A 241-nucleotide genomic window follows, 5' to 3' on the forward strand; every position below is an offset into this window, starting at 1 on the left:
CAGCATGGTGGAGCTGCAGATTCAGGACCGTGGGGCTCAGGGCCAGCGTGGTGGAGCTGCAGTATCAGGACCGGGGGGCTTGGGCTCCGTGTGATGGAGCTGCAGTATCAGGACTTGGGGTCTCGGGCTCCGCATGGTGGAGCTGCACTATCAGGACCTTGGGGCTCAGCGTGGTGAAGCTGCAGTATCAGGATCTGGGGGCTCCGGCTTGTGTGATGGAGCTGCAGTATCAGGACATGGG

This window comes from Equus quagga, chromosome 19 (assembly GCF_021613505.1).
Source record: "Equus quagga isolate Etosha38 chromosome 19, UCLA_HA_Equagga_1.0, whole genome shotgun sequence".
NCBI lineage: Eukaryota > Metazoa > Chordata > Mammalia > Perissodactyla > Equidae > Equus > Equus quagga.